The sequence below is a fragment of the Pan troglodytes genome, chromosome X (assembly GCF_028858775.2).
Source record: "Pan troglodytes isolate AG18354 chromosome X, NHGRI_mPanTro3-v2.0_pri, whole genome shotgun sequence".
Taxonomy (NCBI): domain Eukaryota; kingdom Metazoa; phylum Chordata; class Mammalia; order Primates; family Hominidae; genus Pan; species Pan troglodytes.
The window spans coordinates 67,725,903-67,752,448 of record NC_072421.2 but is presented as its reverse complement, the minus strand read 5'-3'; the positions used below and the strand labels follow the sequence as shown (position 1 = coordinate 67,752,448).

Below are 26,546 nucleotides of genomic sequence, written 5' to 3'. Positions count from 1 at the left end.
GCCTGCTGCCATCCATGTAAGACGTGACTTGCTCTTCCTTGCCTTCCCCCATGATTGTGAGGCTTCCCCAGCCACAGAGAACTGTAAGTCCAATTACACTTCTTTCTTTTTTAAATTGCCCAGTCTTAGGTATGCCTTTATCAGCAGAATGAAAATGGACTAATACACATAGTTTCTATTTTTTCAATAAAAATAAGAAGAAAACAACACAAAAACACTGCTTAAAATGAGAGAGTCCCTATTCACAGGGCCCTTTTTTGCATCTCAGTTAGAGGTAGCAGGGAAAACTATCCTCTGTATAATGGTAAAGACAAAAATCAGTGGCTGCTCACACAAAATATCTGGAATTCTAGCTTGAGTTTTGCATTCATTAGCATAGCCTCCAGAGGCAAGTTGCAGGATATGAATAAAACAGTCTTCTCTTTTAGAATATTGCTTTCCTATTGCACAAGGGAGGAAGCATCAGGAATGTTGGCCACAGCCAGGTATTTTGCTCAAGGGGGAAAAAAATCTAATTCTTTACACTTTATTAAGTGATTACACCCTTGTTTCCTATGGTAAAATTACATGGTAAACAGCACCTGCAAATTACAGGGATCTCAGCTGGAAACAGTTCGTTCATAGTGAGACATGAGGGATACATCCATTATTGCTAGTGACTCTCCAGACACTTCTACAAACATATTTTTTATATATCTAAACCCACAAAATTATTTGGTACTTTTTTGGTACCATGACATAGAGTAAATTTAATTCATTTTCTATTTCATGGCTAATGTCCTTGATTTTACTAGATAATTCATAGAAAATTACTCATAAGCCTCTTTAGGGAAGGGATCACACATCCATTTTTGTATAGCTAGTGCCTAGCCCTGGGCCTGGCACATAATAGGCCCTAATAAATCTCACTCTCTTGAAAGAATAATTAGATTGTCTTTGTTCATGTTGTTATAATGAAATACCAGAGATTCGGTATCTTATAAAGAAGAGAAATTTATTTTCTCACAGTTCTGGGAGCTAGAAATTCCAAGATCAAGGTGCCAACAGGTTTGATTATGAAGTGGGGGCTATTCTCTGCTTCCAAGATGGCATCTTGTTGCTGCATCCTCTAGAGGGGAGGAACACTGTGTACTCACATGATGGAAGGCAGAAGGGCGAGAGAGCTGAATACTGCGTAAAGCCACTTTTATTTTTTATTTTTTTTTATTTTTCTTTATTGAGGATCTTTATTTGTTTGAGCCTGGTGATAAGAGACTTTCATATCTTTTTTTTTCTTTTTTATTTATTATTATTATACTTTAAGTTTTAGGGTACATGTGCACATTGTGCAGGTTAGTTACATATGTATACATGTGCCATGCTGGTGCGCTGCACCCACTAACTCGTCATCTAGCATTAGGTATATCTCCCAATGTTATCCCTCCCCCCTCCCCCCACCCCACAACAGGCCCCAGAGTGTGATGTTCCCCTTCCTGTGTCCATGTGATCTCATTGTTCAATTCCCACCTATGAGTGAGAATATGCAGTGTTTGGTTTTTTGTTCTTGCGATAGTTTACTGAGAATGATGATTTCCAATTTCATCCATGTCCCTACAAAGGACATGAACTCATCATTTTTTATGGCTGCATAGTATTCCATGGTGTATATGTGCCATATTTTCTTAATCCAGTCTATCATTGTTGGACATTTGGGTTGGTTCCAAGTGTTTGCTATTGTGAATAATGCCGCAATAAACATACGTGTGCATGTGTCTTTATAGCAGCATGATTTATAGTCCTTTCGGTATATATCCAGTAATGGGATGGCTGGGTCAAATGGTATTTCTAGTTCTAGATCCCTGAGGAATCACCACACTGACTTCCACAATGGTTGAACTAGTTTACAGTCCCACCAACAGTGTAAAAGTGGTCCTATTTCTCCACATCCTCTCCAGCACCTGTTGCTTCCTTTTTATTTTTTTTTTTTTATTTTTTTTTTTATTATTATTATTTTTTTTTTATTATACTTTAAGTTTTAGGGTACATGTGCACATTGTGCAGGTTAGTTACATATGTATACATGTGCCATGCTGGTGCGCTGCACCCACTAACTCGTCATCTAGCATTAGGTATATCTCCCAATGCTATCCCTCCCCCCTCCCCCCTCCCCACCACAGTCCCCAGAGTATGGTATTCCCCTTCCTGTGTCCATGTGATCTCATTGTTCAATTCCCACCTATGAGTGAGAATATGCGGTGTTTGGTTTTTTGTTCTTGCGATAGTTTACTGAGAATGATGGTTTCCAATTTCATCCATGTCCCTACAAAGGATATGAACTCATCATTTTTTATGGCTGCATAGTATTCCATGGTGTATATGTGCCACATTTTCTTAATCCAGTCTATCATTGTTGGACATTTGGGTTGGTTCCAAGTCTTTGCTATTGTGAATAATGCCGCAATAAACATACGTGTGCATGTGTCTTTATAGCAGCATGATTTATAGTCATTTGGGTATATACCCAGTAATGGGATGGCTGGGTCAAATGGTATTTCTAGTTCTAGATCCCTGAGGAATCGCCACACTGACTTCCACAATGGTTGAACTAGTTTACAGTCCCACCAACAGTGTAAAAGTGTTCCTATTTCTCCACATCCTCTCCAGCACCTGTTGTTTCCTGACTTTTTAATGATTGCCATTCTAACTGGTGTGAGATGGTATGTCATTGTGGTTTTGATTTGCATTTCTCTGATGGCCAGTGATGGTGAGCATTTTTTCATGTGTTTTTTGGCTGCATAAATGTCTTCTTTTGAGAAGTGTCTGTTCATGTCCTTTGCCCACTTTTTGATGGGGTTGTTTGTTTTTTTCTTGTAAATTTGTTTGAGTTCATTGTAGATTCTGGATATTAGCCCTTTGTCAGATGAGTAGGTTGCGAAAATTTTCTCCCATTCTGTAGGTTGCCTGTTCACTCTGATGGTAGTTTCTTTTGCTGTGCAGAAGCTCTTTAGTTTAATTAGATCCCATTTGTCAATTTTGGCTTTTGTTGCCATTGCTTTTGGTGTTTTAGACATGAAGTCCTTGCCCATGCCTATGTCCTGAATGGTAATGCCTAGGTTTTCTTCTAGGGTTTTTATGGTTTTAGGTCTAATGTTTAAGTCTTTAATCCATCTTGAATTGGTTTTTGTATAAGGTGTAAGGAAGGGATCCAATTTCAGTTTCTACATATGGCTAGCCAGTTTTCCCAGCACCATTTATTAAATAGCGTAAAGCCACTTTTAAAATGACCTTAATCCCATTCACAAGGCAGGAGCCATAATGGCCTAATTGCCTCTTAAAGGCCTCACCTCTTAATACCACCACATTGGCAACACCTACATTTTGGAGGGGACATACTTAAACCAGAGAGCGGACTATCACCAATCCATTCCTTAAAGCCAAGATTTTTTTTTGACTCTAATTGGGCCTAGTTTTTGAGATCCATCATGGAGAGGTACACTAAGGATTCAATACACTATTGGCAGGAATCAAGTCAAAGGGATCCTAAGAATGAGAACCCTATAGGTCAGTGGTTCTCAAACTTCAGTGTACATCAGAATCACTAGGCATGAGTGTCAAAATGCAGAATCCTAGGCCTTACCCTTCCCAAATTTAAAGTCAGTCTGAGGTGGAACCCTAGAATCTGACTTTTCAACTTGCTCACTAGGGGTGCACCCAATCCTTGAACTAAACTTTGAGAAACAGCTGTATTGTTCATTTATCAATCGGTTCATTACCTTTAGACTAAAAAAACAAAGTTCTCTTTTTTCTTCTGGGTAAAATAGGGGTCTTGCATAGCTAATGTTTTTCACCTTTTCTTCTATCATTCCCAGAGTTAATGTATTTATGAAATTGGTACTTCATGCCCCTCAAGAGGAGGCAGGTACATACCAGGCTCTGTAAAATCAGCAAATCATCTATTATTTTTCAAAATGATTTCTCTTTCATGTTGTTGAATATAAAATCTATTTTTCTTATTGCAACCACTGCCATCACTACCATCATCCATGACCTATCAGCTGGGACCTTCAAATAAATTAAACCATTTATGCCCTGAAACATTCAACAAAATCTCTGATTTCACTATAGCAAGATATAAGCATCCTGGCACCAATGAGTGAAACAGGGTTGTCTCATTGGTACATATCCATGATGGATATGTCATAGATATAAAATGATTACAAAAGATGGCATTGAACGCACTTTTAATCATAAGAACCCTTAACTCGACATGCTTTGATTATCAACAAAAGGTCTAGAGAAGGTCATTCAGGGTGGTGTTGTCTGAATAAACATTGAGTACTTACCATATGGAAGGCACTGAACTAGAAACTATCTTTAATATACATAGACAAACAACATACAAACAATTTTGTGGTTTTTTTGTAGCTGTGATAGCACTACACAATAGGAGGTAGTAAGGTTTCAAAAACAGTGTGACAACAATAGAAGCACAGTATGTGCTAGTTGCTGAACAGAGTGTGCCAACTCCTGGGAGTAAGCAAACAAGGACATTCAACATTGATCATAGCATCCCATGGGAGCTGTCACCAGTGGGGTGGGGGTGGTGGTGGCAGCAATCAGGCCAAATGCCAAATGAAACTGGCATCTTGGACATCTCTGATGTGAGTGCCAGGGATTGCCATGTCTTGTTGTAGATATGTCAGAGGATGACTGAAATTATGGAGTAACGCTAAATGTGGAATCTAAACACAACCAACATTTTTTCATCACATAGAGCTAAAAGCAGTCACTGAATTCTGCTTCCTAGGCAGTTTCACTTAAAAATCACTGCCCAACAATGCAAGTAACTACAAAGTAGAAAGGAAAATAAAAAATGTATTTTTACTTGGGAAGATTACCATGGAATGGCACCAGTGTGAAATTGTACTACAGACCAGTTCAATCTCTGGCTTTTCTTAGATCCCATTTTGGGGCAGAACAGATCCCCTCACATTTATCAAATAATGCCTTATATATCTTAATTGTATTTTTTCTTCCCCCATAGGTAGTAAGCTATGCCTCCTCAATGGCAGGTATATTTGTGGGTCCAGAACCAGTGTGGACTTGTCCTCTGGACAGGGTGAAATCTGTTTAAGATGTACATCAAGGAGAAAGATGAGTTATTAGAAACATAAAACTATTAATGCAAAGGGGGAAAATGGACCCCTGCCCTGACTTTTTGTTTCCTAGGTCTAGCTTGATTCCTAACATCCAGAACAGAGCTGAAAAACTAAAAGCTTACTGAATTGATCCTCATCAATGGAAAATATAAGTTGGGTCCAGCTTTTGTATGACTTTGAAATTTACACCCACCACAGATATCACATCTACTTGGTGAACTGTTTTATTGTCAGAGTCAGAGTCATGCTTAATGTAAAATGGTAAGAGGGGATGACTACTACTGAGATTCTGGAAGTCAGTTGGTCTCTATCAGCATTAAATCACTGTTCCTTGCTGACATGCGTAGAAATACAATGGCAGAAGGAAACCAAAGCATCTTTGGTATGGTGAGCTTTATGGCATAACCATAAGCAGGGGTGGCATAAGAAATACTCTAAAGGTGTATTAAAGAATAGCTCTAACTAACATTAACATTGCTGTGGGCTGCTGGGGAAAACAGCAGCAGAGACCAGCTTGGAATGCAACAATATGGAATTTTTGAACTTTTTGAGCAAAGGCTTTCAGCTGACCACAAGTCAAACACAGAAATACATCCAGTGACAGGCTCTACAAGTAGCAGCTGCAGACACAAATAAAAAAAAATGGTTTGTATGTATGTCATATAGAAAGGACTTCTGGTTGAAGATTTAGTCTTTGCTCCCCATGAGAGTGGATTAGATCAGTAGTGACATCTTTGAATAAAAGGAAGGGCAACAATATATACTGGATGACACTGCCTTCCCTTGGGAGTGTGTGCTTATTTATTTTGTAATTCCTCATGCTTCTAAAGTGAAAGGTGCTTTGGCACATAAAGAGAAAAACATACTCTTCCACTTATAATACCTGGAAATCACTAAAGGCAATCATTTGTGAGTAGCTTATAAATTAAATGAGCTCTGGATTCAGAAAACATTAGCTCAAACACAACCTCTTAATTGTGAATTGTTAAATGGCTCTTAAACATTTGATAATGATGTTGCAGTTTACCTTTATGAAGCTGGATTAGCACAAGTTAGAGTAGCGTTATGACTAAAATGAGATTGCCTGAGCAATATATTTAAACTAGGATTTTTTTCTCCTTGTCCAAAATTTCACTAGTAATAGCATTCTACGAAATCCATTCTGCTGCCAATGGAGACTTACACCACATAAACTACCCCTAAGCCACATCTGACTACAACATTCTAGATAAATATGAAGGAAAAAGAAAAGTGAGGTAGTTAGTGAAAACAGAGTTGCAACAGTCAGAACTTGGGGGAGGGGAATAGGATACAAATAAGAAGCAAATTAAGAAACAGATGACTATTGATTCTGAGAAGGCAAAAATGTTCCAAATATTATAAAAAATTAAGTAGTGGGAAAAATTTTAAGGAAAGATGAGTGATATTCAGTTTACATTGATATTGAAATACATTGTAGACTAGAGTTCAACTGTTATAACTAGGGCTCAGATAATGAAAGAAAGACTAGAAACAATGGTCCAAATAGACTCATGGGCTTGGGTAGATAACAAGGATATGAATGTAGATACGTGGCCAGTGGACCATTAATCCAGGACTGGCTCACAGGAATGTGAGTATAGAAAGTGAATCTCAGAGATCAGTAAATAACTTCAGAGGAAAAGGTCAGGCAGGATAGGCTATAAGTACGCAGATTGAATTCAAAGAAGAGTTTAAGATACAGCTATCTTAGGGGCAGACAGGTTAATCAGCAAGGATTTAGTCCATAATAAAAGCCTGAAACAAACCCGAGGATTGGGAAAAACAGTAAAGGGCCTGGGACACAAATTCAGGATTTTAAAGACTATAACACTAGAATCACCAAGGGCATAAAAGGACTGGCAAGAAAAACACGAGACCAGCAAAACCACTGTGAGATTAGACAAATCCAAAGCTGCAATGCTGTTCTCTGCTAGCTTGGCATTTTAGTGCCCCATGTGTCCAAGTGTGTCCAGGGCCTCCCTTCAGGTAAATACAAAATAATTCATTATGTGACGTAATGGCAGGCCAATACTATTTCAGTGGCTGTAAAACTGAGAGACAAATGTCTTGAGAGACAATTTTTTTCAATATGGCTACTGACTGGAATCCAGCATTAGGATGTCTGTGGAAATGTCATTTTCTTAGAGGAAAATTCCTGACTCTTGCTTGTGACCATGAAAGTGAGTGAAGAAAGTATGCTGAGTGTTGTCTCATGAATATTTTGTATAGTATCTCAATGGAGCAATCCACTCAAAAAGAAATTAGGATAAAATATAAACAAATGAAATGAAGTATAGCAAAATACCCTATTCATTAGAGTCAATTTTATACATATCCATTGTTTGATTTAGTATTAGGGACTAAAGATATCTTTCCATGAAGCAATGGAGAATTAGATTTCAATGCTTTATACTAATCTCTTTCACAGAGCTTTAACTCTAACGAATCCTTTGATTTCTATAAATGGATAAACAATGTAGGTTTGTCCAGTTCATAGCTAATTGCTCCTAATTACAAATATTTTCCAAAAAATCCACAGAAACTCCATAAACTTTAAAATTTAACAAATATATAGTTATCTGCATCAAGGTAACTAACCAAACAGTTTTAGCTCCTCTCTCTCCCAAGATCCCATTAAAATGACATTAAACAGACAAACAGAGGTGGAGGAGGTGGAGCAAAATGGCCAAATGAAAGCCTTCAGTGATCATCCCCTCCCCTTGCAGGAACATCAAATTGAACAAATATCCATACAGAAACCACCTTAATAAGAACCAAAAATCAGATGAGTGATCATAGTACCTAGTTTTAACATCATATTAAGGAAAGAGGCAGTGAAGAGGGTAGGAAAGACAGTCTTAAGCCACCTATGCCACCTCTCACCCATTCCCCAACAGTGGCCATGTGGCACAGAGAGAATCTGCACTTTGGGGAGGGAGAGCACAGTGATTGTGACTTTGCATTGAAACTCAGTGCTGCCCTGTCACAGCGGAAAGCAACCTGGGGCAGAACTCAGCTGGCAACCATGGAAGGAGCATTAGACCAGTGCTAGCCAGTGGTTGGAACTGTCCATCCCAGTGGTTGGAACCCGAGTTCTGGCAAGCCCTAATACTGTAGGCTAAAGTGCTTTGGGGTTCTAAATAAACTTTAAAGGCAGTCTAGGCCACAAGGACAGCAATTCCTGGGCAAGTCCTGGTGCTGTGCTGGGTTTGGAGACAGCAGCTTGGAATGCACGTAATCTAGTGATATATCAGCTGGGGTGCCAAGGGAGTGCTTGCATCACCCCTCCCTCAACCAAAAGCAGTGCAGCTCACAGCTCCAGGAGAGATTCCTTCCCTCTTCTTGAGGAGAGGCGAGGGGAGAATAAAGAGGACTTTGTCTTGCAACTTGGATACCAGCTCAGCCACAGTAGAATAGGGTACCAGGCAGAGTCCTAAGGCTCCCATTCCAGGCCCTGGCTCCTGGAGGACATTTCTAAACACATCCTGGGTCAGAAGGGAACCTGCCGCCTTGAAGGGAAGGATCCAGTCCTGACAGAATCCATCACCTGCTGACTGAAGAGCCTTTGGCCCCTGAAAAACCAGCAGTGGTAGCCAGGCAGTACTCAACACGGGCCTTGTGTGAGATTCAGCTGTGCTGGCTTCAGGTGTGGCCCAGTACATTCCCAACTGTGGTGGCTATGAGAGAATCCTCTTGCTTGACAAAAGGAGAGGGAAGAGTAGAAGGGACTTTGTTTTACAGCTTAGGTCCTAGCTCAGCCACAGTGGGGTAGAGCACCAAGTGGGTTCTTGGGGTCCCAAATTCTAGGCCTCGGCTCTTGGATGGCATTTCTGGACCTGTCCTGGGCCAGAGGGGAGCCCACTGCCCTGAAGGAAGAGTCCCAGGCCTGGCAGCATTCACCACAAGCTGACTAAAGACCCTTGGGCCTTGAGTGAACACTGGCAATAGCCAGGCAGTACTCACCATGGGCCTGAGGCAGTGGTAGCCACAGGGAGAGACTCTTCTGCTTGAGGAAAGGGTAAGGAAGAGTGGGAAGGACTTTGTCTTGCACTTTGGGTGTCAGCTCAGCCACAGTAGAACAGAGCACCAAGTAGGTTCCTATGCTTCCTGACTCCATGTTCTGGCTCCTGGATGGCATTGTTGGACCTGTCTGGGGCCAGGGAGACTTGCCACCCTGAATGGAATATCGTACGCTTGGCTAGATTTGCCACCTGCTGATTGTAGAGCCCTTGGGCCTTGAGTGAACATAGGCAGTAGCCAGGCAGTGGTTACCACAGGCCTGGGGTGAGACTCAGTGCTATCTTGGCTTTGGGTCTGACCCAGCACAGTCCAGGTGGTGGTGGCCACAGTGGTGCTTTGTGTCACCCCTCTCCTAGCCTCAGACAGCTCAGCATAGAGACAGAGACTCTGTTTGGGGGAAAGTAAGGGAAGAGAGCAAGAGTCTCTGTATGGCAATTCAGGGAATTCTCCCAGATCTTACCCATGACCACCAGGTGGTACCTCTATGAGTCTGCAAGAGCCACAGCATTATTGGGCTTGGGGTGGCCCTAAAGCTGCAGTGACCAAAGACTTAGATCACAACACTCAAGTCCCTTCAAATACCTGGAAAGCCCTCCCAAGAAGGATGGGTTCAAATAAACCTAGACTGCGGAGACTAGTCAATACGTAACTGTTCAATGCCCAGACGTCGATGAATATCCACAAGCATCAAGACCTTACCAAATGAACTAAATAAGGCATTGGTGACCAATCCTGGAGAAAATGAGATATGTGACTTCTCAGAGAATTCAACATAGCTGTTTTGAGGAAGCTCAATGAAATCCAAGCTAACACAGAGAAGAAATTCAGAATCCTATCAGATAAATTTAACAAAGAGATTGAAACAAAAGAATAAATTCTGGAGCTGAAAAATGCAATTGGCATACTGAAGAATGCATCAGAGTCTCTTACTAGCAGAATTGATCAAGCAGAAGCAAAAATTAGTAAGCCTGAAGACAGGCTATTTGAAAATACACAGTCAGAGGAGACAAAAGAAAAAAGAATACAAAAAAATGAAGCATGCCTATAAGATCTAGAAAATAGCCTCAAAAGGGCAAATACAAGAGTTATTTGCCTTAAAGAAGAGATAGAGAGAGATCAGGGCAGAAACTTTCTTCAAAGGGATAACAGAGAACATCCCAAACCTGGAGAAAGGTATCCATATTCAAGTATAAGAAGGTTATAGAATACCAAGCAGATTTAACCCAAAAAAAGACTACCTCATAGCATTTAATTATCAAACTCCTAAAGGTGAAGGATAAAGAAAGGATCCTGAAAGCAGCAAGAGAAAAGAAACAAATAACATAACAATGGAGCTGTATACATCTGGCAGCAGACTTCTCAGTGGAAACCCTACAGGCTAGAAGAGAGTGGCATGACATATTTAAAGTGCTGAAGGAAAAAAAAACACCTTTTACCCTAGAATAGTATATTCAGTGAAAATATCCTTCAAACATGAAGGAGAGATAAAGACTTTCCCAGACAAACAAAAGCTGAGGGATTTCAACACCAGGCCTGTCCTACAAAAAATGCTAAAGGGAGTACTTCAATCAGAAAGAAAAGAACATTAATAAGTAATAAATAATCACCTGCACATACGAAACTCACTGGTAATAGTAAGTATACAGGAAAACACAGAATATTATAACATTGTAACTCTGGTGTGTAAATAACTCTTATCCTAAGTAGAAAGACTAAATGAAGAACCAATAAAAAATAATAACTATGACAACTTTTCAAGACATAGACAATATAATAAGATATAAATAGAAAAGAAGGTTTTAAAGTGGGGGGGATGAAGTTAAAGTGTAGAGTGTCTATTCGTTTTCTCTTTGCTTGTTAGTTTGTTTGTATATGTAATCATTGTTAAGTTGCCATCAGTTTAAAATAAATGGTTATAAGATATTATTTGCAACCATAGTGGTAACCTTAAATAAAAAAGTACAACAGATACACAAAAAATCAAAATCAAGAAATTACATCATACCATCAGAGAAAATCACCTTCACTAGAAGGAAGACAGGAAGAAAGGAAAGAAGGAAGAGAAGACCACAAAAATATAAAATAAGTAATAAAATGGCAGGAGTAAATCTTTACTTATCAATAATAACATTGAGTGTAAATGGACTAATATCTTCAATCAAAAAACATAGAGTGGCTAAGTGGATAAAAAATCAAGACCCAATGATCTGTTGCCTACAAGAAATGCACTTCATGTATAAAGACAAACATAGACTGAAAATAAAGGGATGGGAAAAGATATTCCATGCTAATGGAAACAAAAAAATTAGCAGGAATAGCTATACTTCTATCAGACAAAATATATTTCAAGACAAAAGCTATAAAAGAGACAAAGAAGGTCATTATATAATGATAAAGGGGTCAATTCAACAAGAGGATATAACAATTTTAAATATATATATATATATATGCACCCAACACTGGAAGACCCAGATATATAAAACAAATATTATTAGAGTTAAAGAGAGAGATGGACCCCAACACAATAATAGATGGAGACTTCAACACTTCACTTTCAGCATTGGATACATCATCCAGACAGAAAATGAACAAAGAAGCATCAGACTTAATCTGCACTATAGACCAAATGGACCTAATGGATATTCACGTAACATTTCATCCAAGGGTTGCAAAGTACATATTCTTCTTCTCAGCACATGGATCATTCTCAAGGATAGACCATATGTTAGGCCACAAGAGAAGTCTTAAAACATTCAAAAACTTGAAATAATATCAAGTATCTTCCCTGACCATGATGGACTAAAACTAGAAATCAATAACGAGGAATTTTGGACATTATACAAACACATGGAAATTAAACAATATACTCTTGAATGACCAGTGGGCCAATGAAGAAATTAAGAAGGAAATTAAAAAATTTCTTGAAGCAAATGAAAATGGAAACACAACATACAAGAACCTATGGGATACAGTGAAAGCAGTACTAAGAGGAAAGTTTATAACAATAAGCACCTACAATAAAAAACTAGAAAAATTTCAAATGAACAACCTAATGATGTATCTTAAAGAACTAGAATTGCATTTAATTGTACATTGAAAACTAACTAAAATAGTATAATTGTATTATTTGTAATACAAGGGATAAATGTTTGAGGAAATGGATACCTCATTTATCATGATGTGATTATTATGCACTGCATGCCTGTATCAAAATACCTCCTGTAACTCACAAATATATACACCTACTATGTACTCACAAAAGTTAAAAAAGAAACAGAAATGCAAGACCGAAGCAAACTCAAAATTAGTAGAAGAAAAGAAATAATAATGATCAGAGTAGAAATTTGAAATAAAAATACAAAAGATCAATAAAATGAAAAGTTTTTTTATCAAATGATAAAAAAATCAACAAACCTTTTGCCCAACTAACTACAAAAAAGAGAGAAGACCTAAAGTAATAAAATTAGAGATGAAAAAGGAGACATTATAACTGACACTGAAGAAATACAAAAGATCATTATAGGCTATTATGAGCAACTGTATGCCAATAAATTGAAAAATCTAGAAGAAACTGGTAAATTCCTAGACACATACAACCTACCAAGATTGAACCATGATGAAATCCATCACCTGAACAGACTAATAACAAATAATGAGATTGAAGTTGTAATAAAACATCTCTCAGCAAAGAAAAGCCTGGGACCCAATAGCTTCACTGCTGAATTTTATCAAACATTTAAAAAAGAACTAATATCAATCCTACTCAAAGTATTCCAAAAAATAGAGAATGAGGGAGTACTTCCAAACTCATTCTATAAGGCCAGTATTACCCTGATACCAAAACCAGACAAAAACACATCAAAAAAAGAAAACTACAAGCCAATATCCCTGATAAACATTGATACAAAAATCCTCAACAAAATACTAGCAAACTGAATTCAACGACACATTAAAGAGATCACTCACTGTGACCAAGTGGGATTTATCCCAGGAATGCAAGGATGGTTCAACATATGCAAGTCAATCAATGTGATACATCATATCAACAGAATGAAGGACAAAAATGATATGATCATTTCAATTGATGCTGAAAAAAGAGTTTGATAAAATTCAACATCTGTTCATGATAAAAACCCTCAACAAACTGGGTATAGAAGGAACATACCTCAATACAATAAAAGCCATATATAACAGACCCACAGTTAGTATCATACTCAATAGGGAAAAACTGGAAGCCTTTTCTCCAAGATCTGGAATAAGACAAAGATGCCCACTTTCACCACTGTTATTCAAGACAGTACTGGAAGTCCTGGCTAGAGCAATTGGATGAGAGAAAGATATAAAGGGCATCCAAATTGGAAAGGACAAAGTTGAATTATCTTTATTTGCAGATGAAATGATCTTATATGTGGAAAAAACTAAAGACTCCACCAAAAAAACAATTAGAACTGATAAACAAGTTCAGTAACGTTTCAGGATAAAAAAAATCAACACAGCATTTCTATATGTCAGCAGCAAACAATCTGAAAAAGAAATTAAGAAAGTAATCCCATTAAAATAGCCACAAATAAAATAAAATACCTAGGAATAAGCTTAACCAAAGAAGTGAAATATCTCTACATTGAAAACTATAAAACATTGACGTAAGAAATTGAAGAGGACACACAAAAAATGGAAAAGATAGTCCATGTTCATGGATTAGAAAAATCAATATTGTTAAATATTCATAGTACCCCAAGCTATCTACTGATTCAATGCAATCCCTATCAAAATATGAATGACATTCTTCATGGAAATAAAAAAAATTCTAAAATGCATATGGAACCACAAAAGACCCAGAATAGCCAAAGCTATCCTGAGCAAAAAGAACAAAACTGGAAGAATCACATCACCTGACTTCAAATTGTAATACAGAGCTATAGCAACCCAAACAGCATGGTACTAGCATTAAAAGAGACACATAGACTATGGAACAGAATACAGAACCCTGGAATAAATCCATACATCTACAGTGAACTCATGTTTGATAAAGGTTCCAAGAACATACATTTGGAAAAGACAGTCTCTTCAGTAAATGGTGCTGGGAAAACTGGATATCCATTTGCAAAAGAATGAAACTAGACTCCTATCTCTCACTGTAAACAAAGATAAAATTAAAATGGATTAAAGACTTAAATCTAGGACCTCAAACTATGACACTAATAGAAAAAAATTGAGGGAACTCCAGGAAATTGGACTGGGCAAAAATTTAATATCCCACAAGCACAGGCAACCAAAGTAAAAATGGACAAATGGGAGCATATCAAATTAAAAACTTCTACATAGCAAAGGAAACAATCCACAAAGTTAAGAGATAATCCACAGAATGGGAGAAAATATTTGCAAAGTACTCATCTGACAGAGATTAATAACCAGAATATATAAGGAGCTCAAACCACTCCATAGGAAAAAAAATCTAATAATTCGATTTTAAAATGAGCAAAAGATCTGAATAGACATTTCTCAAAAGAAGACATACAAATGGCAAAGAAGCATGTTAAAAGGTACTCAACATCATCTATCATCAGAGAAATGCAAATTGAAACTACAATGAGATATCATCTCACCCCAGTGAAAATGGCCTTTATCCATTTTAACTTTTATTCAAAAGACAGGCGGTGCGAAAAGTGACGGCGCAGCACGGTGTGGTGCAGATCCCTTGCTGGGCGAGAGGTGTCTATGGGGCACCCGCCACTGCCACCGCCGCCGGGTGCTGTCTCTATGGCCAGGGGGAGGAGGAGGAGTGAGAGCTCAGTGACACAAGTACATAAATAAAGGATAAAATATTCTCTGAAACAAATCTTCAATCAAGTATAACATTTTGATGCTTGGCATCTAGACTCCCTTGTGCCCTCACTATGCCAGCAGCAACTGTACATCATAGCCAAAGAATTTGTGAAGTTTGGGCTTGCAACGTGGATGAAGAGATGAAGAAAATTCGTCAAGTTATCCGAAAATATAATTACGTTGCTATGGACACCGAGTTTCCAGGTGTGGTTGCAAGACCCACTGGAGAATTCAGGAGCAATGCTGACTATCAATACCAACTATTGCGGTGTAATGTAGACTTGTTAAAGATAATTCACCTAGGACTGACATTTATAAATGAGCAAGGAGAATACCCTCCAGGAACTTCAACTTGGCAGTTTAATTTTAAATTTAATTTGACAGAGGACATGTATGCCCAGAACTCTATAGAGCTACTAACAACATCTGGTATCCAGTTTAAAAAACATGATGAGGAAGGAATTGAGACCCAGTACTTTGCAGAACTTCTTATGACTTCAGGAGTGGTCCTCTGTGAAGGGGTCAAATGGTTGTCATTTCACAGCAGTTACAACTTTGGCTATTTAATCAAAATGCTGACCAACTCTAACTTGCCTGAAGAAGAACTTGACTTCTTTGAGATCCTTCGATTGTTTTTACCTGTCATTTATGATGTGAAGTACCTCATGAAGAGCTGCAAACATCTCAAAGATGGATTACAGGAGGTGGCAGAACAGTTAGAGCTGGCATAGATAGGACCACCACATCAGGCAGGATCTAAATCATTGCTGACAGGAATGGCCTTTTTCAAAATGAGAGGAATGTTCTTTGAAGATCATACTGATGATGCCAAATATTGTGGTCATTTGTATGGCCTTGGTTCTGGTTCATCCTATGTACAGAATGGCACAGGGAATGCATATGAAGAAGAAGCCAACAAGCAGTCATGACATGAAATAGTCCTTTTATTTTTATTTTATTTTGAGCTACACACATGCTTGTATATAGGTTTTATCTCTGGTTGAATCCTTTGAACAACAGACAGTCCCTTCCCCCCGCCCTTTCATGGCCCATTTTATTGTCTGCCTTTCAGTACTAAGTATGATCGTTCCTATCTCAGATTAAAAAAAGAAAACAAAAAAACCCACAAAAGAACAAACAAACAACAACAACAACAAAACACATTCAGGTTAAATTTGGCCTTAATTTAATATACTTGTTAGCAAGCGTGTGTGACAGAGTGGAGAAAGCTACATCATTGAATATTTTGATAAACTTTACCTAGTTGGGAGTTTGGTTTATTTCTCCCTTTTCCTAAATTAACTAGCACTGACTGTAATTTATTTCTCTGTTTCATGTCTCTCCCTTCCATTCTGCAGGAGTTTTAGCTATTTGAGATTGTGGACCATCAGTTTTGTACTTTGGAGAGTGATTCTAACTCAAAACCTCTGTTTTATCAGAAATGTTGTTTTTACGTGATCTTAGCTGGAAAAATGACCATCTGCCAACTTTACACAGCATTTACTCGGTTTTGACCCACAGAATGTAGCACATTTATTGTGCAAACTGTCAATTCAGTGAAACTAAAAAAAAGACAAGAAACTACTGAGGAGCTTAGTAACTGCTGTTTCTGTACGTAATGTTTAATCTTCCAAGCACATCTAGTGTCTGTCAGTTTTTAATTGGCATGTGTAGGCTGCTCTGTGACTGAAGACTTTTCAAACCAGTCTTACCCCCTTCAGGAAAAATCCCTTGTGATTGAATACTTAGTATCTGCCAGGAAACTGGTACTCAAGATGTTGAAGCTACAGTTACTTTATGATAGCACACTTCCCTTGATCTGCTTATTTTTATTCCATCACTGTTTACCCTTGTTTTTTTAATTTTGTAGCCATACTTATGATGATCTTGATTTGTTGGTTATACAAATTGATTTTTTTAAAATCCAAAGATAACAAGTCTTTAGGTATATTTTGTACCAAATTAAATTAGAAGTCAAAAATTGTGCTTTCCTAGTTGCTACAAAGGTAAATAATGGAGAGATTTGGTACAAAACAAAATCCATATATAAATGTATATATATAATATATATATAATGTACTCATATATATATGAGTACATAAATAAAGGATAAAATATTTTCTGAAACAAATCTTCAATCAAGTATAACATTTTGATGCTTGAGAATATATGAGAATATATATATATTGTCATATATAGAGAGAGAGAGCTAATAAAATTACCTGAGGAGTGTAATGCTTGTTTTTTTTTGTGTATATCTTTGCAATCTAATTTACATATATTGACAAAAGAGACTGTGAAATATTTAGCCATGCAGAATATGTGACCAGACCAGAGCATGTGTAGGATGTAGGAAGACTTTTCGGTAATCATTAACTCTACCCTGAAATGATTGACTACAAGTTATCATGTGTATTACCTATACTTCAATCAATAATATTAGCAAATCTCCAAATGTTAGTCACATTGGTTTGTCTCCCTTGTACATTCTTTACTCATGATATTACAGTGCTGTAACTGGGCGGTCCTTTTTAAACAAAACATTATTTTCAAAACAGAGGGTATTACTTGTTTTTAAAGCTTTTGTAAATAAAGGCTTCAAAAATGTTCTCTTATAAAAAAAGACGGGCAATAACACATGCTGATGAGGATGTGGAGAATAGGGAACCCTTGTACACTGTTGGTGGGAATGTAAATTATTATAATCACTGTGGAGAACAGTTTGGAGGTTCCTCAAAAAACTAAAAATAGAACTACCATATATGATCCAGCAATCCTACTGCTAGGTATATACCCAAAAGAAAGGACATCAGTATATCAAAGAGATGTCTACACTCCCATGTTTATTGTGCCACTATTCACAATAGCCAAGATTTGGAAGCAACCTAAGTATCTATCAACAGATGAATGGATAAAGAAGATATGGTACACATACACAATGCAGTACTATTTATCCATGAAAAGAATGAGATACTGTCATTTGCAACAACATGGAGGGAAATGGAGGTCGTGACGTTAATTGAAAGAAGTCAGACAAACTTCATATATTCTCACACATTTGTGGGAGCTAAACAATAAAGACAACTGAACTCGTGGGGATGTAGAGTAGAATGATGGTTATCAGAGGCTGGGAAGGGTAGTAATGGGTGGGGGAGTAGGGATTATTAAAGGGTAAAAAATATAGTTAGATAGAATGAATAAGATCTAGTATTTGATAGCATAACAAGGTGACTACAGTCAACAATCATTGTACATTTTAATATTGTACGTTTTAAAATATTGTACATTTTAAAAAACTAAGAGTATAATTGGATTGTTTGCAATACAAAGAAGGGATACATGCTTGAAGTGATGGTTACTGCATTTACCTTGTTGTGATTATTACACATTGTGTGCCTGTATCAAAATATCTCGTGTAACCCATAAATATATATATACCTACTATGTACTCACAAAAATTAAAAATAAAAAAATTTAACAATGACATTAAACAATAAAAAAGATATAATGAAGACAATAGTAGAGGGAGTCAGCAGAAAAGAGATCCCAATACATTTCTGATAGACAGACATTGAATAGGATGCTGGCTGATAAAGATTGGCAGATAAAATGACAGAGGGGGCTTACAGCTTGGGAGGATGTTGGTCTGCCCTGTAGGATCACAGAAAAGTTTGAAAATTGGAAATGCCAAGTAAGGCAGAGGGTGAAAATGAAATATGAGAAATTCATTGAAAATCTGTATATTAATCATTTTCCTCCACTGCATATAGAACTGCTAGTATTCAGGCATTGATTCCCAAGGCAAAGAAAAAAATCAGAAGGTTCTTCTCTAAAGAGATTGAATAAATTGTCTAAGAAGAATTGAGGTAACTAATGTGGGCATTAATGCTGTAAAACAAAGACCTCTACTATCTGGAATTTAGAGGTCCCCCAGTATAATGGCTCTATTTACATAGTTGGGGCTTATTGAGTTGCAGGCCTTATATCTGGGGTACTAAACCATTTTGCTCAACCCCTACACACATTATGAAATTTCAGAACAGCAAAGATATAGAAAAGATCCTAAAAGCTCCCAGAGAGGAAAAACATTAATAGTTAAGGGAACAAGAATTGGAATGGCTTGGTCATCTCATCAGCAACACTGGCTCTTAGAGAGAACAATGGAGGAATGCCTTCAAAATTATGACAGAAAATTATTTCAAACCTATAATTTTGTCCTAACCAACTATCAGTTGAGTCTGATAACAAAAACATGACATTTTAATATTGCAAAGACTAATAAAAGTAAGTCCCAGCCGTACAGTAGAGGCCTAAGGAACACTTAGTCTGAATGGAAGGAAGGGGGGCTCCAAGAGAGAGGCATCAAGAAAAAGACAGGGAAAAGGATTCACCATTTTATCCATTTTTTTTTTTTTTTGAGATGGTCTCTCTCACTGTCAGCTGGGCTGGAGTGCGGTGGTACGATTTCAGCTCACTGCAACCTCTGCCTCCCGGGTTCAAGCGATTCTCCTGCCTCAGCCTCCTGAGTATCTGGGATTACAGGCACCACCACGCCCAGCTAATTTTTTGTATTTTTAGTAGAGACGGTGTTTCACCATGTTGGCCAGGCTGGTCTCGAACTCCTGACCTCATGATCTGCCCGCCTCGGCCTCCCAAAGTGCTGGGATTAGAGGCGTGAGCCACCACGCCAGGCCTATCCATCTTTAAGAAATTAGAGAAACTTATGAATGTAGCAGATGATGCAAGAAAAAATAAAGGTAATTAGAAAATCCAGAAAAAAACAAGTTTTACAAATTAAGAAATGTAATACTATCAACACTTGACAGAAGAGAGAAAAATTTTAAATAATTAACAATAGTACAAACACTGTATATTGATTTTCAACTTCTGGAAATAACCAATATATAAAAGCACAGGATATTTAATTATAGAGATAGTTAATTATAAATGTAGAGCAAAACATAAACATTACCACTCTTGGCAATGTAAAAAGTAAAAGTACAAATGACTAGAATTGGTAGGTAGGGGAGAGAGATAAAGGGAACTGATGGCCTCTTTTTACAAACTCTTAGTTTTTACAAAGAACTAAGAGATACTGTCTATAGTTTACGAAACAAGAAATAAAGGTCTAAGTATATTCCTCAAAAAAAAAAAAGAGGAACTAAAAAGCATCATAACTAAATTGGGACAAGAGATAGTATAAGTGAGTTATAGCCTCATTTATTAAATTACAAAGTTAATAAAGCCTAAAATAGATGAATTAAGAAATAGCAGTATATATGGAAGCAGTCAATAGAAGAACTAAACAGAAACAGTTAATAGAGTGAAAGGTAATCTCAGAGGATTAGGATTCGGAGGGTTGGAACAGTGAAACATTGCCTGCATTATAAACTTTTAGGTACTTAGTTCATATTTTTAAAAACTATGTGCATGTATTCCTCATAAGATATAAAAATAATCATATGGCAATTTAAAAACCAATTAGTAACCTTGGAACAGAAATCTTCCTTTGCCATTACTAAATTTAAATCAGTCTCTCAGAACCTTTATCTGAAAAAGCGTTCTGGCAAGAAGCCAACTAAAGAATAGCCCGTCTCTATTATTTAACCTGCCTCTTTAACTCCAGCCTCAAAGCCTATCTATATCCTTTCTCTTATAACCCACGGATACCTGACACACACTCCAGATTAAGTTATAACCAGCTTCATTTTCAGCCACAGAGATCATTTTTACGGCTTTATAGACATACAACAAACTGTACATATTTAAGTTTTTACATATGTATGTACATCTATGTACACCTGTGAAACCATCATCACAATCAAAATAACAAGGATATCCATCACCCCCAAAAGTTTCCTCATGCTCCTTTGTAATCCCTTCCCACTCAGCCCAGTCTCTGATGCCCTCTGCATTTCCAGGTAACGACTGATCTGCTTTTTGCCACTATAGATCAGTTTTCATTTTCTAGAATTTTATATAAATAGCATCACACAAGATACTTTGTCTGGCTTCTTTCTCTCAGCATAATTAGTTTGAGATTCTAACGTTATAATATGTATCAGTTCATTCCTTTTCATTGATAAGTAGTATTCTGTTGCATGGATGTAACAGAGTTTGTTTATCCACTATCTGTTGAGGGACAAAATGATTTGTTTCCAGTTTTTAGTTACTACAAATAAAACTGTTACGGACATTGGTGTGCAAGTCTTTGTGTGGACATACGCTTTTATTTCTCTTAGGAAATACCTTGGAGTAGAACTGTTGGGTAACATATACTATGTGGTAAGTACATGTTATAAGAAACTGCCAAACTATTTCCTAAAGTGGATGTACCATTTTACATTCCCGCCAGCAGTGTGTATGAGAGTTTCAGGTTCTCATATCCTCATCAAAACTTGGTATGGTCAGTCTTTTTAAGTTTAATCATTCTAATAGGTATGTAGTAGTCTCTCATTATGGCTTTAATTTGCATTTCTCTGATGGCTAATGATGTTGAGGATCTTTTCATATATCTTCTTTAGTGAAGTGTCTTTTCAAATACTTCACCCATTTAAATTTTTTGTTTATTTGTTTTTAGAGACAAGATCTGGCTATGTTGCCCAGGCTGGTTTCAAACTGGGCTCAAGTGATCTTGTTACCTCAGCCTCCCAAGTAGTTGGGATTACAGATATCCACCATTGTCCCTGACTCTCTTTCTTCCATTTAAAAGTATTGAGTTGTGTGTTTTTTATTATTGATTTTTTAAAAGATCATTATATATTCTTGATAACAGTTCTTTATCAGATAAGTGATTTGCAAATATTTTCTTCCATGCTGTATTTTGTCTTTTAAATATAATTTTTCCATTGAATTGCTTCACACTTTTGTTGCAGATCATTTGACCATATATGTGTGGGTTTATTTCTTGGCTCACTATTCTGCAACCAGATCTACTGTCTATATTAAAAACACTATGTACTGTAGCTTTCTAATAAGCCTTGAAATCAGGTAGCATAGGTCCTCCAACTTTGTTCTTTTTTCAAAGTTGTTTAGGATATTCTAGGTACTCAGACTTTCCACATAAATTTTCAGATCAGCTTATCAGTTCCTATAAAAAATTTAAATTGCATTGAATCTATAGATCAATTTTGGGAAAACTGACATCTTAATATTTCATATTTTTGATGCTATTAAGAATGGTATTCTTAAAATCTTCAATTTCTGATTGTTTATTCCTAGTATATAGGAATAGAATTGATTTTTAATAATGACCCTGTATCCTGTGAACTTGCTGTATTCACTTACTAGTTCTGGTAGTTGTTTTGTGGATTTCTTACAACTTTTTACAAAGATAATCATGTCGTCTGTGTATAAAGACAGTTTTATTTCCTTTCTAAATTGGTTGCCTCTTATTTATTGCTTCCTTATTTCACTGGCTAGAACCTCCAGCACAATGTTGACTAGAAATGATGAGAGCAGACATCTTAATCTTGTTCCTGATTTTAGAAGAAAAGCATTTAGTCTTTCACCATAAAGTATGATGTTACCTGTAGAACTTTTGTAGATGTCCTTTATCAATTTGTGGATGTTCCCCTCTACTCCTAGTTGGTTGGGAGTTTCTTTTTTTTTTTTAAATCATGAATTGGTATTGGATTTTGTTAAATACTTTGTTTGCATTAATTGATATGATCATATGATTTTTCTTCCTGAGCCTTAATAGAATGAATTACATTGATATTTCCCCATTAAAAGTAAGGGTATAACTGATATGCAAGTTGAAAACAGCCCAGTGAACACCCATTTCTATATTCAGAGGCCTAAACTAGAATATTAGGAGAGGAGCTCAGAATCTTATTCACATGGGTGGACATATCAATGGACATTTTCCTGTCTGTTCTATCATCCAGTTATCCATCTACCTATTCACTATTCACTGTTTGCTAGTTACTTGCTCTAGTCAAATACAGTGCAAGGCACTGAGGATATAAAGAACCTGTAGACCTTGTTCTTCTGAGGCTCACCATCTACCTAGTGAGAAGACAAACAGGTAATCGCAACAATGGGATGAATGCCATATGAGGTTCATAAAGGAAAGTCTACGGAGCCGCAGAGAAGTGTTAACTCTGCTTGGGGTACAGAAGATGGGGACAATGACTTTTGAAAAATAAGCAGGATACTTCTGGGCAGAGGTGAGAGATAACAGCATTCCAGAAAAGTGGCCATAACTTAGAGCAGTGTTTTTAAGATTCTCCACACTTCCAAATGCCGTCTCCCCATGGCAGGAGTGGGAGGGACAGGCTTAAGTCCTAACATTTCTTTGAAGTCTCCCATTTTAGAAGAATTTTGCATTATACATCACACACACACACACACACACACACACACACACACACACAAATGGAATGAAGTGAAGTGTTTTCTGTTAACCCTGAGCAGAATCTACACCCCAGGAAGATTCATCCTGGACTTTGGCAGACCACTGTCAGTAGGTGAAACACAATTCTATGTGTAGGAGTGGAAGGTCACTGGTAAACAATCGGCAACTAGGAGCAGCTTCTCAGGGTAGTTGTTTAACCTCAGAATCATGTCAATCAGGCACTAGGCATGCAATTAGAAATACCCAGGCTTCAAAGCTTGTATGTTTGCCTAAGGACCTAAATTATCATTCGCTCACTCTGTGATTATCCCAGCTCCATGATGAGCCAAGTTCTACCTAGCACTGCCAAAAAACAGCAAGAATGCTTTTAATAGCTTTAAAAAAGTTTTCAAATTTCTTTGGCAAATGAAGTCAGCTGTACAGTATCTTGCTGGGGTCTTAAATTGACATTGAACTTGGACCATGCAGAGCCAAGTTCTAAGCAATAAATAATTATGTTAGTACTAAAATCCTTGAGCACTTGCCAGTCACAATATTCATTTTTACTTGTACTAATGGTAACTGCTGAAATAGTAATCAGAGATCTCATCTCTTATCAGCTGGTACCTAGTTGTGTGGAAAGTGCTGCCATATCATGCTTGAGAATTGATTAGAAATGTTTTACATTATTTCTTGCCAATAAAGGTCAAATTCTGTTACAACACAATGTAAACTTTTATAGAATGAAGAAATTTCTAAGGGCAAGTTGGTGGCGCATTTATTTTTAGCAACATTCAATACCATAGAGCCCAAGGCAACCAAGTATTTTGAATCAACAAAGATCCTGCTTTTTATAAAGGATAGTAGGCTACCCAAACTTTTCTATGAGTTCCTACTTCAGTGTTTTTCAGCTATTTAACACTTTAACCTATGCCGCTTTAATAAATGTTAAACATTTCATGCAGTCTCTTTTTCTGATGGCAATCCGTTTCCCAAGGAAATATCCCTGGTTTACAATTATGTGCTGTGTATTTGTACCAGCCAAACAGACTTTATCAAATTTTACTTTTTTTAGTTTGCATTATGAGAAAAGTAGTTTGTTTCCAAAAAGAATAAAAATATGATAAGCATTCTCTTCTTTCTAAAAATTGTTGCCTCTGTGTTTATATGGGTTTCATTCATAGTTATCACCACCTTTCACTTCTACTGCTCCCCAGAGATGCAGCATTTATCTGAATACATTTACTTGAATTTTTCAAAATCTACCCACCCCCAGTAACATACAACATAACATGGGCATTTCCATAAACCTCAAATAATTCCTTCAATAAACACTGACCAAAATACCACTGTGGAATGCAAAATAGACTCTGCAATGCAACAGGAATACAAATATCAGTAAGACGTGGCTCTTGCTCTTTACACAGTATTGTTTCATATGATGACTCTTAACCAGGGGCCAGTATCAGAATTACTTGGAGAGTCTTTTCAGAATTGACATGGGCAGTGCTGAGACCACCAGCTAGGGAGATGACATCTGAAGTGGCTTTTGAAGGTTTGGTAGTTTGCTCGATAGAGATGGAACTGAAGGGGTATCCTAGACAGACGGAATAGTATGTACAAAAGGGTTAAAGCATGCCACTTACCTCTAAATTAATGGCATCTATACAACAGAAATAACAATCACCATGGGATTGTTGTGAGAATTAAATGAGAACATGTATAAAAGTGCTTGGTGCATTGTAGATGTTCAATTAATGTTAGTTGTATTCTTCCCCCCTAACATTTAAAATAAAATTGATTTAGACAATTACTATTATTGTTTTTTACCTAGTGTGACCCTGAAGTAATGGCATATAGAATGGGTAAGATGGAATTGGAAACAAAGGGAGAAAGACAAGTTTGCAGCTTGGGGAGAGATGGGGCAACATGGTAGCACCAGGTATACTCAGAGAGGAAGGACCTAAATTAGTGTTAAAAGGCAATCAAAAAGCTGGAAAACACACTTCAGGATATAATCCAGGAGAACTTCCCCAACCTAGCAAGACAGGCCAACATGCAAATTCAGGAAATACAGAGGGCACCACTAAGATACTCCATGAGAAGATCAACCCCAAGACACATAACCATCAGATTCTCCAAGGTTGAAATGAAGGAAAAAGTGTTAAGGGCAGCCAGAGAGAAAGGCTAGGTCACCTACAAAGGGAAGCCCATCAGACTAAGAATGGACGTCTCAGCAGAAACTCTACAAGCCAGAAGAGATTGGGGGCCAATATTCAACATTCTTAGAAAAGAATTTTCAACCCAGAATTTCATATCCAGCCAAACTAAGCTTCATAAGCAAAGGAGAAATAAAATCCTTTCCAGACAAGCAAATGCTGAGGGATTTTGTTATTGCCAGCCTGCCTTGCAAGAGCTCCTGAAAGAAGCACTAAATATGGAAAGGAAAAACCAGTACCAGCCACTGCAAAAACACACCAAAATATAAAGACCAATGACACTATGAAGAAACTGCATCAATTAGTGTGCACAATAACCAGATAGCATCATGATGACAGGATCAAATTCACACATAACAATACTAACCTTAAATGTAAATGGGCTAAATGGCCCAATTAAAAGACACAGACTGGTAAATTGGATAAAGAGTCAAGACCCATTGGTGTGCTGTATTCGGGAGACCCATCTCATGTGCAAAGACACACATAGACTCAAAACAAAGGGATGGAGGAAAATTTTCCAAGCAAATGGAAAGCAAAAAAAGCAGGGGTTGCAATCCTAGTCTCTGACAAAACAGACTTTAAAAAAACAAAGATCAAAAAAGACAAAGAAGGGTATTACAAAATGGTAAAGGCAACAATGCAACAATAGCTAACTATTCTAAATATATATGCACCCAATACAGGAGTACCCAGATTCATAAAACAAGTTCTTAGAGACCTACGAAGAGACTTAGACTCCCACACAATAATCGTGGGAGACTTTAACACCCCACTGTCAATATTAGACAGATCAATGAGATAAAAATTAACAAGAATATTCAGGACTTGAACTCAGTTCTGGAACAAGTGGACCTAATAGACATCTACAGAATTCTTCACCCCAAATCAACAAAATATACATTCTTCTCAGTGCCACATGGCACTTAGTCTAAAATAGACCACATAATTGGAAGTAAAACACTTCTCAGCAAATGCAAAAGA

The 26,546-nt window shown here is 37.2% G+C and overlaps 1 protein-coding gene and 1 pseudogene across 2 annotated transcripts in view; one reads left to right on the top strand and one right to left on the bottom strand.

Moving 5' to 3' along the window:
• Nucleotides 1-26,546, bottom strand: part of EDA (ectodysplasin A) — a 434,047-nt gene that overhangs the window by 83,680 nt on the left and 323,821 nt on the right. The gene's annotated exons all lie outside the window — the stretch shown is intronic.
• LOC107971117 (CCR4-NOT transcription complex subunit 7-like) lies at nt 14,965-15,955 on the top strand (annotated as a pseudogene).